Raw genomic sequence first — 15,015 nt, 5'->3', positions numbered from 1 at the left:
TCAAGATTTATCTTATCCACGTTTTCATTGTGGATTTACATGAAATATCAACACTACTGTACGTCCACAATATTCCCGACTCTAGACCCAAATTATCAAAGCTTCATATGGTCTTAATTCTCCTCTCTCTTGCTTCACAATCTCAAAGTCTCGATACAATTCTGAAGTCTATGCCATCTTTGTGTCGCAGCTTGAGTGAGCCAACCAGATGCATCCAGAATGAGCGGCTGTGCATTAAACTGTCTCCTAACTAATGCAAAGTGAACATAGTAATTTTTTTATTAACATTGTGCCTTATAGTAAATTTAAAGGCTATTATGAACCAACAGATATAAAATTTTTCTCACATCTCTACTAACGGAAAAAAAAAATACGGTTCGATATTTTCCCTCTTGTAACTAAAGTAAAATAAATAACTAAAAAAAAAAAAACATGTGAATCTCTCTTTGTGTCGTAGCCTTTAAGTGAGTCACCCACAACTCTCCCAGTTAAGTTAAAACATGAAGACAGGAACAGCAGATAGCTCTACAACCTTATGTCAGTCGTTAAGAAGGAGGATTAACAAAAAAAAACTACGGTAAAGAACCATTAAGAATCCATCATGGTGTCGTAAGCCAAGTGAACCAGCAGAGAGAGAGAGAGAGAGAGAGAGAAGAGAGAGAGAAAGGAGAATTTTTAAAACATCTCCCACAGTTTCTTACTTAAAGGGATAGTGTCTGCCGGAGGAGGGGAGAGAAGGAGGGGGAGAGAGGGGGAGGGAGGAGGAGGAGAGGGAGACTTGATGACACGACATCTATCTGACGGACGACCTGGGCCATGGTGGGAGGGGCGGTGGAGAGGGAGGTGGTGGGAGAGGGGAGGTGGAGAGGGGTGGTGGAGAGGGGAGGGATGGTGGAGAGGGAGGAGAGGCGATGGGAGGAGGGCGTATTGGGAGGGAGGATGCGATGGAGAGGAGAGGAAGGAGGTGAGGGGAGACAATGGGAATGAAGAGAGGAAACGATGATGGGAAGGAGAGGGCAAGGATGTAAAGTGAAAGAGAAGAAAGAAAGAAACGAGAAGAAAACGAAAGAAATGGACAAGAGGATGGAAGGGAGGGAAATGGAAGGAAAATGGAAAGATGGGAAGGGAATAAGTACGCAGGCAATGATGGAAAGAAAGAAATAGGAAGCAAAAGGAAAGAAGGGAATTGGAGAGAGAGAGGAGAGAGAGAGAGAGAGAGAGAGAGAGAGAGAGAGAGAGAGAGAGAGAGAGAGAGAGAGAGGAGTTAATGGGTGAAACACAAGAGAGGGAAGGGGTTGAGGGCTGGGTAGGGAGAGGAGTTGGAAGAGACAAGAGGGGAAGAGGTATAGGGAAGGAGGAGGAGGAGGGAGGAGAGAAGGAGGAGGAGAGGGAGGAGGAGAGAGGAGGAGGATTAGTCGTCGTGGAGGTGATCAATAAAGGTCAACTGCTGGCTAATCACCCACTTGGAGCCCTCCACCAATCACCGCCCGCTTGTTCTTTTACCATTGTCCTCCTCTCCTTCCTCCTCCACACTTCTACCACCACCACAATCCTCCAGAACCACTACATACCCTCAACAACAATCCCTACTCCTACCACAACTACCACCATCCATCCTCTCACCAACATTCTCCAAACAACAACAACCACTCCTATTTCAACCACGACAATAGGACGAACAATTTTTAAGTCAAGGTGGAGGCAGCATTTCACCACACACACACACACACACACACACACACACACACACACATTAATATTCATTGTTGATTAGCGACGCGCACTGCTGCTGCTTTTCCTCCCGTCCTACCTGACAGACAAACAGACGGACAGAGAGACGGACAGACATCTCCTCCTCCAGTACTAATACTCTCTTGTGTCTTCCTCACCTCCTTCAACTTCCTTCCTTCCTTTCTTCCTCTTTTTCTCCTTCCCCTCTTCCATTGATTTATTTTCTACCTCCTCCCCTCTTCCATCTCCCTTATTTCCATCCCTTCTGTCTTTTCCACTTACCACCCTCAACCAACACCACCACCACCTCCTCCTCTCCCTTCCACTAACACCAACACCACCTACACCCCCAACACCACCACCACCTGCCAACACCAACACCACCACCACCGCACCAACACCAACACCACCCACCCCTCCTCTCCTTCCACAACATAACCACCACCACCACCTCACCAACACCACCACCACCTGCACCACAACAACACCACCACCACCACAACACACCACCACCCCCCCTCCTCCTCCACTACCCCCACCACACTCACCTCAGCTTCTCTCCTCAGAAAAAAATAACTCCTTTCCAACAGCATTTACCTTAATCTAGCTTCAGAAATGTGAAAAACGCTAAATCCATTTTATCCTATGTATACATTAATCCGGGTTAAGTTGCTTTACTACTACACCTAATTAAGCTAAATCCTCGTCACTAATTGTACGTTAATCCCTCACGTGTTGTGTTGTAGTGTGTGTGTAAATGGCGTCTCTAACAACAAGCACCATGTAGGATGTTTTAAGCAGATATGTCAAGGGTTCAAAATGTTGGCACGATACTGTTCTTGAAGTGTCTCTAAGTCTGGCTGAGAGAGAGAGAGAGAGAGAGAGAGAGAGAGAGAGAGAGAGAGAGAGAGAGAGAGAGATAATAATGTATTGTGATAGCCGCCAGCTGTGAACTTTAAGCCGACCCCAGAACAAGGTACCAAACTTCACTAGGATTCGGGTGATTCATAACTCCTGAATCCGGGGAGAATTCTTGTACCCGGACTCACCTTAAAGGTTCACCTGTGACATGACAATTGTGATGTCTTGTTGATATACACTAACCAACGTCTCCTGTATACACATATACACACACTATTAAGATTTCTCTCTCTCTCTCTCTCTCTCGCTCGCTCTCTCTCTGCCTCTCTCTCTACGTGGTGCCACAAATATTTACCCTTCCTCCCCTGTTCCTTCCCTCCTTCTTATTCTTTCCACCCCCTCCTGACTCCTCCCTCCTCTTCATGACTTTTCTTTCGTTCTTTCCTCCTTTCCCCTCCGCTCCCTTCTTCCCCTAGGGGTGAGGGAGGGCAATTTACTAGTAAGGTAGTTTTCCTGTCGTTTGGGGGGAGGCCATCAGAGCCTGAGGCGCAGGATAACGACGCATCACCACGCTCATACACGACAAGGAGGGAGGCCAGGAGGGGACGACAGGGGAAAGGAGGGGCAGGAGGTCAAGAGTAGGGAGGAGGAGGGAAGAGAAGGTGGATAAGGAAGGGAGGGAGGCCAGGAGGAGGGTGGACGACAGGGGAGGGCAGGAAGAGGAGGTCAAGAGTAGGAGGAGGAGGGAAGAGAAGGGTGGATAAGGAAGGAGGCGGAAGAGGGAGGAGGTGGATGACAAAGGAGAGAGGTCAAGAGGAGGAAGAGGTGGAGGAGAGAGAAAGGTGGACGACAAGAAAGAGAAGACAGGTGCAGGAGGGGAGGAAAGATAAGGAAATCTGGGTGAAAGTTAACAAGGAAAGGAGAAGGAATGAGGACAAAGACGAGGAAGGGTAAACAAGAGGGAGAGAAGGAAAGAAAACAGGGAAGAGGTGGAGGTGAAGGCGAAGAAGGGAGGAAGACATGAAAGAGGTGGAAGGGAAGGAGAGGGAGAGAGGGAGACAGGGAAGGGAAGGAGAGGTAGACAGAAGAGAAGGAGGTGAAAGAGGTAGACAGGGAAGAAGTTGGGGGGGGGGCGTCAGAGCAGTGTTAGATATGCATGTAACTCACACGGCTGAACCTGACCATCAACACTCGACATTCCCAAGTGACGTGGTCTGTGGGGTGGTGGTGAGGTGGTGGGTGGGGGTGTGGTGGTGGGAGGTGTGTGTGGTGGTGGTGGTAGGGTGGGAGGTAGGGTGATGGTGATGAGCAGGTAGTAGTTATAGTAGTAGCAGTAGTAGTCCCCCAATACCACTATCCCCATCCCCACTACCACCATCCCCTACCCCCACTACCACCATCCCCCACCCCCCACTACCACCATCCCCTACCCCCACTACCACCATCCCTACCCCACTACCACCATCCCCACCCCCACTACCACCATCCCTAACCCCACTACCACCATCCCCTACCCCCACTACCACCATCCCCCCCCCCACTACCATCCCCCTACCCCACCACCCATCCCCACCCCCACCACCATCCCCACCCCCACTACCACCATCTCTCTGTGCCATCCTCACCTCTTCCCAATAACTTTTAAACCACCCACAACATCCATCACCGCTCATAATCCCCAACACCCTCCACCACCACCACCAACACTCCCTCAACACCACCACCAACATTCCTCACCACCATCAACACTCCTTCACCACCAACATTCCTCACCACCACCACCACCACCACCACTCCCTCCAACACCACCAACCTCCCTCACCACTATCACCAACATTCCCTCACCACCACCACCAACACTCCTAACCACCACCACCATCAACCTCCTTCACCACCACCACCAACACTCCTCACCACCACCACTCCTCCACCACCACCACTCCTCAACACCCACAATACTCCTCACCTACCTGCCTCCCTCCCACCACCATCAACACTCCTTCACCACCATCAACACTCCTTCACCACCAACACTCCCTCACCACCAACTTCCCTCACCACCAACAATCCCTCACCACCACCACTCCCTCACCACCACCAACACCCCCTCACCACCACTTACCCATCTCCCAGGTCAAGGCAATAATCCCTAACCATATTACAGCAAATCCGTCCCCACAACACGTAAGGTGAACCTCGCACGTCCGGTGATGGAGGGAAAAGGGAGGAGGAAGGGAGGAGGAGGAAGAAGGAAGAAGGAAGGAGGAGGAAGAATGAAGGAAGGGGGAGGAGGAAGAGAGAAGGAAGGAGGACAAAATTAAACAAAAGAGGGAAAAAAAGAATCAACAGTGTGACAGATGACAATGGTAGAAGTGGGGAAAGGAGGAGGAAGAGAGGGGGGAAGGGAAAGGAGAAAAAGGGAAGGTTGAGGAGGGTGGGGAAGGAAAGTGAGAATGGCAGAAGAAAGGGGGAGGGAGAAGAGAGTGAGGAAAGGAGGAGGGAGAGAGAACGGAGATGAAAGCAGAGCAGTAGCAAGTAATGACATAACAGCCACTCAGGTAAACACAAATCTGGCTAGCTTATTAAAGATGATCCTACCATGACCAGTACCATCACCCACCTCCTACACCAGGTACCACCACTTACCTCCTCCTCCTACACCAGGTACCACCACTTACCTCCTCCTACACCACAGGTACCATCACTTACCTCCTCCTCCTCCTACACCAGGTACCACCACTTACCTCCTCCTCCACCGGGTAACCACTCCTGCCTCCTCCTCCTCCACCGGGTACCACTCCTGCCTCCTCCTCCACCAGGTACCACCTTCCTCCTCTTCCAGACAACTAATACTCCTGTTTCTTCACACCTTCCTCCTCTTCCTGCATTACTCTCGCTTCTTCCTCAAATTTATCTCCTTGTATCGCTACCCCCCCTCCTCCTCCTCCTCCTCCCTCTACTCCATGCTGCGTCCAAAACCCAAAGCAGGTGGGAGCTAATTGGTAATTATCACGACCCTAACCCACCTGGTCTTACCCTAACCCCACCTGATCCTACCCTAACCCCCAGGCCTATCCTAACCCTACACCTGAGCCTACCCTAACCCTACACCTGAGCCTACCCTAACCCTACACCTGAGCCTCCCTAACCCTACACCTGGGCCACCCTAACCCCTACACCTGAGCCTACCCTACCTACACTGAGCCTACCCTAACCCTACACCTGAGCCTACCCTAACCCTACACCTGAGCCTACCCTAACCCTACACCTGGTCCTCGCCATCACGTACAGTTATAGCCATAATTCTCTGGATACTAGACAGTACCTATCATCTACCTGTGGGACATATATATGACAGGTGAACTCTTGTTACTTCTCATTTATATGCCATCCCAAACAACAACACTATAATACAAATAAAAAAGGTTGAGGGCATTAGGGTTAAAATCCATACTCCCATCTTACCTACGTGGTGTTCAGGATAGTTGTCAGATATTGTAAATGTGTCCAGGGTATCATGTGGGCAAAGGCTGTACGTTACCTGGGTGTCTGGGTAAATTTGGTTGACACATTCCATGAAATCTCCACGAGTTCCCATGAGGTTCTTACAACATTTCGAGGGCTTTTGACGTCTTTCCATGAGACTTATCAGCCAGCATCATAACTCTCCCCGTGGCCACTGAGCTCGCTTGCACACACACACACACACGAGGCAGTAAGTTCAGGGTCTCTCAAAATAAAACTCCCCCCAGACTCCGTCAGATCCAGAAAGTTGTGAAAGAGTAACAAGTGGGAGGGAACTGTGGTGGCACATACAACTTTCCTCACTTTTCCCTCCCTCCCTCCACACAACTTCCTTCACTCCTTCCTTCCTACCACACAGAACTTTCCACAATCTTCCACCCAACATTCCTTCTCTCCTACCACAAAACTTCCGTCCCCACACACGAACAATCCACCAACTCCGTCAGATGGTGGGTGGGTGGGGTGGGTGACAATATTTTCCAAAACTTAAATTCACAAAACCTCATCTGTGTTGTGAGCTTACGACACCACAGGATCCTCCACACTGACAACAGTACATCACGCGTCCAAGTCCACCTGTCGATTTCCAGATGTTTGCGTCAGAATAACTCACTCACTCCTGCCATATACGACCCCTTGTTTGTTTGTTTACATCTGATGAACACCCCCCCATATACAAGACACCGACAGTCATACATATTTTTTGTGACATTTTCTATCGGTTGAGTTTTGTTAGTAATATATAGATAAAATATGAAATGGTTCTCTCAGTGGTAACTATATGGAGAAAATAAATAACCCTTGATAATAAGACTATTTTTTTTCTCCAGTATTTTTCGTCCAATCAATTTCATATTCAACCCCTCAGTACGATGATCTTTAACCCCCGATACAATATCACAGTACACGAGGAATAGGTGAACATAGTCATTGTACTCTTAAGATGTTGTCATTGTACTCAAGATCACGTGAATAATCTTAAAATCGAGGTTAAGTCCGTCTTCCGCAGAATAGTCGAACCAGTGGTCTTGAGATGTCCGTCTTTAGGCATAAAATAAAACACACACACACACACACACACACACACACTCCAGGTTGTAGATTCCACAAGCTCCTCGGCGTCACCATAGACAACAAACTAAATTGGAAACCACACGTCAGTGAAGTTGTCAAATCCTCCATTTCCGTCTCCACCTCCTCCGCCGACTCAAGTCCCTGGTTCCTGCACCCAGCTCCTCAGTGTTTACACAACATTCATACTTCCCAAGCTCACCTATGCCTCCCCACCTGGTCTTCCTCCTAAATGCCACACAACGTAAACACCTAGAAAAAGTGCAAGAGGGCATGCAAGATTATTCTCCTTCTACTCCACATATCAAGAAGCGCTCAACACACTGACCCTTTCGACTCTCTGACCATCACCGGCCTCATCTGCAAATTTGGTGAAGCTACCATCCCCGACACCGCCCTACCACCTGAGATCCTGTCGAGAATTGCTGTTCGACACCACAACCGCATCCAGCCCATACGTGCACGAACTGTCTATAACAACAGCCCAGTCCCAACCATTGTAAAATTATCAATAACATTAATAAATCAGTGTATTCCTCCCAGTAAACACTGCTCCTACACTACTATGTTGAATGAACTGTAGTTTGAGCTGATCCCATCTAAGACTATATGTCTTATTTGTGTCACTATGCTTGTATATTATTTGTAATTTAACCCATTCCCCAAATAGTAACTGTATATTTTCAGCCTTCTGGCTCAATCTTCAAAAACCGTTAATATTATTATTATTATTATTATTATTATAAGTCTAAATTTTTTACATACGCCATTTAGGTTATCATTATGTTTACACAAGAACACTTAATAATTATAACAGCACGATTCTTTTGTCTCAACTTAGCTAAATTCTGAGTTGATCTGGGCCATGAGACGCCATTATGATAAGGCGGAGGTGTGGTGGTGACAACACCGTGGTGAAAGTGCAGTGTAATGTAGTGTAGCGACCTGTGGTGCAATAGTCAGCATGCTCGCCTCACAAGCGAGCAGATCCGGGTTCGATCCCCGGGCAAGGTGAGACTATGGGCAGGTTCTTTACGCCATTGCCCCTGTCTACCCGGCAGTAGTGGGGACCTGGATGTTAACCGATTCGCAGATCGTACTTTGGGGTAATGGTTAGCCAGTGCAGTTGGCGAGTTGTCCGGTCTTCTCGGACTATTCCTTGACACTGGGTCATGCAGCTCCTTAACTCAGGGTATGGTTGTTGTGTTGGCGATACCTTCTACACCTTAAACAAATTCATGCCTAGGTGGCCTTTGGCCCGCCATCCTCGTTACACGAGGGGCAACTATTATTATTATATAGTGTAGTGTTAATGTGATGGTTGTTCCCCCTCTGACCCATGTGTTGCCTTACCCCCAGCTGCCTCCAACCACGCCCACCCCCCCTCAACTACCAACCCATTTATGAACACCCACCTGATGCCACACCCACCAACGACGCCACGCCCCTCACTTCCCCCGCCAATGATGCCACGCCCATCTCTACCCCTCCCCCTCTACCTCTCCCCTCATGCCTCGCACGTCACGGACCCACCCCTCATCGCCCCTCCTCCTCCCCCCCTTTTGCTTCACGCCCGTCCGAGACATCCTCCCCTCTCTACCACACCAATAATGCCCCCCCTACAACCCAGGGTGACATAACCGGCTCCGCTATATTAGTGACACGCCCACCATCCACATACCGTCTCGCTTGTCAATACCAGAATACATCCTCCTCTCTCCTCCCATGGCAACTCCCATCACCATGTCAACCACCATCCCCAAGCCAAATTATCACCATGGCAACCACAGTCCACAGCAACCATGGCAACTCAAAGTTATCTTCATTCCACTACCAACACTGCAACCTGACATCACCAGTTACCACACAGGCAACCAACCACTACTACTTTCCTCACTAACCTCTCGATTCCATTAGCACCATCTACTGCCAACACCTTCCACTAGCACTACCACCACCTACCACCATCACTCGGTAACAAACACCATCACCAGCAGTACCAACGACACTATCACACTACCTCCCATTCACTGCTACCACATTACACTATCACCACCACTACCACCACCTACTACCACCATCCACTTGAGGAGAAGATAAGTCATATATTTACACTGTTTACCTGACGATTACCTGCTGTCGTTTCAACGGACCATAAACATTACACCTTCACCATACTAACTACACCCTCACCCCACCCTTTACACCCTCACCCCTCCAACGCCTCATGTCGACCCCCACCAGGCAGACCCAAAAATAATTACCCCCTCCCAAACCACCCCCCACCTCCTCCTCCAAGCACGGCTATCTCACACTGTAAGCTCATGGGCCACACCCCTACCTTCTACTCACACAACCACACGACAAAAATTACCCCACAGATCACCCTCCCACACCACACCCCTACTATGTCCACCCCAATACCCCTCTCCACAAACCCAACCCTACACCTCACTGGCCATCAATCCCCCATACACCCCACCAAACCCCGGGGCCACACCCAACACGCTCAGTACTAGCTACCCACTCCAGCAAATCAACTCAACACAGCCAACCACGCCCACGTGCCACCAGCCAGGTGAATACCTGTACAACACAATGACAACAGATGAAAATGTGAAGCAATACGTAGAAATGACGGAGATATGGCTGGAACTGAAGGAAAAAAATAAGCTAGATATACGGGGAAATGACTGGGAATGTGGGGAAATTGATGGAAATGCAGGAAAATGAGGGTAAATGACTGAAAATGAGTGGAAATGACTGGAAATACAGGGAAATGACTGGAAATGCAGGTAATTTGCTGGAAATGCGGGGAAATGACTGGAAATGCAGAGGAATTAACTGAGAAAGCTGGAAAATTGCTGGAAATGCAAGGAAAATGTGGGGAAATTACTGAAAATATGGGAAATGATGGGAAAATGCAGGAAACTGAGAAATGACTGCAAACTTGTGGAAATTGTTGCAAACACACTAAAAAGCGAAAAAAATACAAGGACACAAAAATGAAAACCAGACTGACAGGAAAATACAACAAAACAATACACAAATACAAGACAAATCTGGGAAATACAGAGATACAAAAAGAATAAATACAGATTACCACATTCAGATTACAGCCCATTCCCACAGCTTATTTCAACTTAACATTAAATACACTAACCTAACCAACTACCCATCCACATGTACCCACCCACCTATTCACTCAACACACCACCTACCCATCCATCCTATTCACTTTCCAACCACCTCATCCACCTTATTCACTTACCCACCCACCCAAGCCCACTCATCCACCCACCATATTCACTTATCCATCCACCCATCATATTCACTTACCCACCCACCCACCCACCCAATCTCGTACCCAGTGTCACCGTGACCACACCCCGCGGTCAATAGACTTAGGACTGATTAAAAAAATAATAATAAAAAACTAAATAAATAAAAATCGAAAACATTATGATATGGTTACTATTAACACAAAAAATCAGACTTGGGAAGAAGAAAAAATATCTAATTTCACCAAGAAAAAAATATCCACAAATCTGAATAGTTGAATATCTGAAGACTCTCCATATGAATATCTGAATATACACGTATGAATATTTAATAAAAAATTACCTGAATATATGAATTTGTATATCATTTAACAGCGAACACGATACAGATGGAATTTCAATGAGGAAACGTGATGACGGGCGCCTCATTTAGAGAGAGAGAGAGAGATAATGATGACCTTGACCTCTGACCTTAAAAACATGTGTCCCGTGTGTGTGTGTGTGTGCTGTAATTCCTAAGCCTCCGTAATTTCTGAACTATTAACCCCGTTCTTCCCAACCTTAATCTTCTCTCAATCTCCTCCTCCCCCCTGTCTCTACTTCTACTACTATTACTACAAAAGGAGGAGGAGGAGGAAAAGAAGAAAGAAAGAAAGAAAGAAAGAAAGAAAGAAAGAAAAGAAAGAAAGAAGCCAAGTATCAATGTTGTAATTACTCCCTTACCGTATATAACACACACACACACACACCAGTTAGTGGCCACGCCCAGCCCTCACGAATGACCACGCCCATCCTACCCATAATTAACTGACCTTCCCCCCACACACCACCAAAGACCACGCCCACACTGAATGATCACTCCCACTTGCCACCACACAACAGTAGCCACGCCCATCTCACCAGAGACCACTCCCACATCACCAAATCAGTGGCCACACGCAGCACCGGGCCACGCCCATACACCACTACCCAATCATCGTCTACGCCCGCTCACCGCAACATAACCACGCCCACACGTTAACAACCAATCAGTGACCACGCCCGCCCTCAGGATACCCACGCCCACACATCACCACTAATTACTCATCCACAAAAGTGACCACGCCCATACACCACCACCCAATCATCGTCTACGCCCGCTCACCGCAACATAACCACGCCCACACATCACCAACCAATCAGTGACCACGCCCGCCCTCTCAGGATACCCACGCCCACACATCACCACCTAATTACTCATCCACAAAAGTGACCACGCCCATACACCACCACACAATTATTGACCACGCCCCCATGAACACGCCTTAACGATTCTCCCCATAAAGTGAAGGAGTCCGCCTGGTAATGAGTACAGTCCACCTTACGAGTCCACCTTACCATAAGTAGGGTTCGCTTAGTCAGAGGCAGAATCCGTATGGTCACAAGCAGAGTCCGTCTAGTCACAGGCAGAGACCGTGTAGTCACAGGCAGAGACCGTCTAGTCACAGGCAGAGTCCGTCTAGTCACAGGCAGAGTCCACCCTGTCCTCCGTACACCAAGACACCACAATATTCACCTTCAAGTCCTAATACACAAACAACACATGACTATGGTCGCCCGGTCTTCCCCAAGTATGAAATATTCCATCTAACTCAATTTCCATTTCACGGGAGAGATAATTCTGTTTTCCAAGCCTGAATAAGACATGCGGACACGTGGACACAGAAGGGCGTATCCTAACTCATCCACTTCACTAAAGGTGTCATAATCAACATCTTTCTGTACAGGTTTACGACGAAGCTCCGGAATTTTCACATTTAAATTAAACAAAAGTTTACCCATTAATTCACTGATTAAGCTGAGGTGTCCGTACAGTATATTTACAGTATATTTATATTCTAGTTTTATCTCTCTCGACCTTCAAGTGTCTTAATATATTTGGGATTACCTGAAAATTAGGCACCCAAACTTTTGTACCTGATGATTAAACACCTTAACCTACCTCCACCCCTAGGAAAGGTAAGGTAATGTAAGGGTGGGTTAGGTAAGGTAAGGATAAGTCAGGTCAGGTTAAGTCGGAATTAGGTTAGGTTAGGTTAGGTCAGGTCAGGAGATAAGTCAGGTTAGGTAGATAAAAAAGTGTTTTGATTACCAGGAGAAATCTGCTAGGGTGTCTAAACTTCAGGTGATCCAACATCTACATAGACCCTCAGCCAAGTTAGTTGTGGTGAAGTAGGAAGATCTTTTAATAAATTCGTCCCCCGCCGGCGTGATGACTCTCAAGACCTCCGCCTCACTCACCGCCCGTCTTGGTCACCTTGGAAGTTCCCCACCACAAAATAATTACCCCAAAAAATCATCCTCCCCTTAATTATCACCAAGAATAATTTCACGATTATCTGTTACACACGAGGAAGCTTTACCACCGGATGAGACCAACCAATATACAGGATGTCACAAAAAAAGATGCCTAGATGTGGATAATCATTTTTAACACCTGTATATTAATTAAAGAGATAACTCACGAACGTTTAACTTCAATTTCTAGTTATTTTAATGCCTCAGTTTGGCTAAAGGTAGAGCAGCAAGACGTCAACCTCCTGTGTTTATCAATATTATGCGATGAAAAACTAGACTGTAACTCTGTCAGCCACACACACACACACACACACACACACACACACACACACACACACACACACACACCACACACACACACACACACACACACACACACACACACACACCCCCCGATCCTCACGTTACCTCTCGGCTGGGGGATAGACAACAAGTAAACACCCAGCCAGACTGACCTACAGCACAGGATGGCGAACAATTGGCCCACCTGAGATCAATTAACCTACATCACCTACCCAGAGAGTGAGCGCTGGTGACCCCTCTCTCAGACCTGCAGTACACGGTGCAACAAGTGACCTGGTGTTGCGCGAGACAGTGTTGGCCCGATACCATATTGACAGGTCTACGTATTGGACAGTCTCACCCACGTACAAAGACAGATGTAAAAAATTGGGTCGAAATGTATTTATAAACTGTCAATTGGAGTGTGTGTGTGTGTGTGTCTTCTGGCTGGTTGACTGGCTGGCTCAGAGACTGTGGTGAGTTTACAAACAGATTTAACTCACTGACTGTTGTACACTGCTCATCCACCTCGCTTTGGATGTTGGCTCAGCCTCCACCCTCACCCTGCCAACCCTCCACCTCACCCCGCCAACACCTCCACCCACCTGCCAACACCTCCACCCTCACCCTGCCAACACTCCACCAACCACCCCAACACCCACCCCACCCACCAACACCCACACCCACCAACCCCCCACTCACACCTCCACCCACCCCACACCAACCCACCCACACCACCCAGCCAACACCTCCACCTCACCCTGCCAACACCTCCACCCCACCCCTGCCAACACCTCCACCCTCACCCCGCCAACACCTCCACCAACCCCCCAACACCTCCACCACCTCACCCCAACACCTCCACCCCACCCCCAACACCTCCACCCCACCCGCCCCACCCCCAACATCTCTCCAACCCCCCCCTCCCCTCACCCCGCCAACACCACCCCCAACACTTCCAAGCGCCGTATGTCTCGCCTCTCTGTCTTCCTCAATATCCTGCAAGGCTTAAGAGTCACGATTTCAGCCCCCCGCGTCGCCACCTTGTTTATCTTCTTACTACCACCACCAGCTCCTCCCTCCCTCTCCCTCCTCTCCTCTCCTCCTCCTCCCACCAGCTCCTCTCCCTCCACCACACCCTCCTCCCACCACCGCCACTCTCCTCCCACCACCCACCCTCCCTCCTACCACCATCACTATCCCCTACCACCATCACTATCCCTCCTACCACCATCACTATCCCTCCTACCTTCCCACCACCACACATCCCTCCTACCACAACTATCCCTACCACCACACCCCTCCTACCACAACTATCCCCACACCACCCCTCCTACCTATCCCACTACCACCACTCCCTCCCTACCACAACTATCCCACTACCACCTCCCTCCTACCACAACTATCCCACTACCACCCTCCCTCCTACCACTATCCCACTACCACCACCTCCCTCCTACCACTACCCTCTCCCCACCATTATACTCTCTCCACCACCACCTCTCCCTTCCTTCTCCCTCTCCCACTATCAAATAAGAACGCCTTCAATCCCTCAGCAGCTTCCCTTCCTTCCTTCCTTCCTTCATAACAGGAGAGAGGAACAGATCTACAAGCTGTCAACAACTTATAAAGAGGAACACCATCAAAGTCGTCCAATTGAAGGAAGAGAGGAGGATTAAAAGGAAGAGGGGATAAGAGGAAGGAAGAGGAAGAGGGGATAAGAGGAAGAGGGGATAAGAGAGGAAGAGGGGATAAGAGGAAGAGGGGATAAGAAGAAGAGGGGATAAGAGGAAAGGGGGATAAGAAAGGGGGATAAGAAGAAGAAGGGGATAAGAGGAAGAGGGGAGATAAGAAGAAGAAGAGGGGGATAAGAGGGAAGAGGGGGGATAAGAGGAAGATGAGGGATAGGAGGAAGAGGAGGGATAGG

The 15,015-nt window shown here is 48.6% G+C and overlaps 1 long non-coding RNA gene across 1 annotated transcript in view; it reads right to left on the bottom strand.

The window, feature by feature from the left end:
* The window catches only part of LOC121859936, a 135,065-nt gene that overhangs the window by 37,573 nt on the left and 82,477 nt on the right, over positions 1 to 15,015 (bottom strand). The window lies entirely within an intron of this gene.

Source organism: Homarus americanus, unplaced genomic scaffold (assembly GCF_018991925.1).
Source record: "Homarus americanus isolate GMGI-L3 unplaced genomic scaffold, GMGI_Hamer_2.0 scaffold34581, whole genome shotgun sequence".
Taxonomy (NCBI): domain Eukaryota; kingdom Metazoa; phylum Arthropoda; class Malacostraca; order Decapoda; family Nephropidae; genus Homarus; species Homarus americanus.
Note: the sequence above shows the minus strand (reverse complement) of the source record. Positions and strands in the feature narration are given on the sequence as shown.